Below are 1,791 nucleotides of genomic sequence, written 5' to 3' on the forward strand. Positions count from 1 at the left end.
TTGGGGGTTTGTCGGTGTAGCTCAGAGGTCGTGGGGCTCGAGGCTGACGTAAGGACTTTGGTTTTTACTGTTGGTTTTTACTGAGGCAAGTGGAAGGAGTTGAGAGCAAAGGAGCGACGTGACAACGTTGTGATGCGTGTTCTCTGGGACAGAATTATGAAGCTTGACATCAGGCATGTCAAATGTACTCTACTAAGGTTTTCCTCCATTTGATCGGGTTTGGTTCTCTTTTTAGGATAAAATCCTGCCTGGCCTGTCGTGTGTCTTCGCCCTGCTGCTGGCCGACGGGAACTGGCTGCTGGAGCATCACGCCGTGGAGGCCTTCACTCACTTTGCTGAGGTTCGCGCAGTCTGTCAGTGACCTTCAAAACGTTTCAACGTGTCAGACAGTCCAAACATGCAGAGATTTTTACTGAGCTGCTTTTGTACCTTATCTGTCAGTTTCTGCTGGAGGAACGATCACCAGTCTAAAAGTGAGGCGTAGAGAAATGAAATGACTGAGGTCCTGTGGGTGGTGACAAGTGAACACATGCTCCAACCAGGTCCGCAAACTCAGGCAGGCCCCCAGGTGCTAGTTCTGGGTTGGGTGAAAACACACATCACCATGGGGTCAGGTTGAGGAACACACACGTGTTCGTTTGGCTCCGCAGAGCAGGGGGCCCTGCTGTGAGCTCTTGCTTCCCTCCCCCCCTTTGCTGTGCGGTCATGCGGTCGTCAGGGGACCCGGAGGCCCGGGGCTGAGGGGTCAGAGTGGCCCACTCTAAGCCTGGAAGGACTTGAGCTAACCATCTCCTGGGTGTCCTCAGGCCCTGCAGATTTCCTTTCAAAATGCATTTTTGATTAAGGGAGCCCTTAAAACATCTGTGTCTTTGCAAGTTGTTGAAACTAATTAAAATTGGTCTTACCAATTTTTCAATAGGGAACGAATCATGAAGCGATAGTCCCAGAGTGTCTCAGATCTGAAGAAACGAAGAACAAAGTCGTATCCTTTCTGGAGAAGGTATTTATTTTACAATAGAATCAAAATAATAGCATCACTTATCATGTTACTTTTTTTGAAATTGTATAGTTGCAACCAAGTCACAGAAGTTTACACTTGGCCTCACTCTGCCTGTAGTTTCGGATACTGTAGCGTTGACAGATCCCTAAAGTGTTAGTCATCATGATTAGATTTGCATGCGGAGCAGTAGGCCTGAGAGGCTCAGGCCCCCCACTGTAATGTAGATATGACTTAGGCTTGGCTTTTCTGCACTGAGACCAAGACCTGCTTTGCTAAACTGTAACGCTTTTAAAGCTGTGCAGTTAGAACCAAACGGCTCCGTTTGTACTTACCTGGAAACTCACAAGGGGACAGTGTTGGGACGTAAGTTAAGGGTTAACTGAAGCACTAACAGAACAGTTGAACCGCAAATTTAGAACACCAGGAGAAAGTAAATTCCAGCTTCCACAATCTGCCTGCTTCACAGGCGAAGGCAGAACAGTGACACTCGTGTGTTTTCTGAAAGTGACACCATTTGGTCCTAGTAGAGGATGCTGATGTTTGCTTGTCTGTTGTCATCTCTGGCAGACGGGGCTTGTGGATGAGACAGCAGCTGCCAGAGCCGAACGCGTGAAACAGGAGAAAGCGCTGCTCTGGGCGTCGTCCGCCCGCACGCTGCTGGCGGCGGAGCGGCCCTCTCTGCAGGTACGGACTGCCCTCGAGAGAGTAGAGGGGCCACTGCTTTATGGTAGCTGCACTTTTAAAAATCACATTTCTTCCTCAAAGGTTATGAACACGTATACAGCAGAGGT

General features: G+C 49.1%; 1 long non-coding RNA gene across 1 annotated transcript; it reads left to right on the forward strand.

The window, feature by feature from the left end:
* Nucleotides 1–207: 207 nt before the first annotated feature.
* Nucleotides 208–1,630, forward strand: LOC105310445. The gene is made up of 3 exons (XR_002778549.1): nt 208–340; nt 920–1,000; nt 1,568–1,630. It is a non-coding gene; the product is annotated as an uncharacterized LOC105310445 (long non-coding RNA).
* Nucleotides 1,631–1,791: the final 161 nt, after the last annotated feature.

Source organism: Pteropus vampyrus, unplaced genomic scaffold (assembly GCF_000151845.1).
Source record: "Pteropus vampyrus isolate Shadow unplaced genomic scaffold, Pvam_2.0 Scaffold3570, whole genome shotgun sequence".
NCBI classification, from domain to species: domain Eukaryota; kingdom Metazoa; phylum Chordata; class Mammalia; order Chiroptera; family Pteropodidae; genus Pteropus; species Pteropus vampyrus.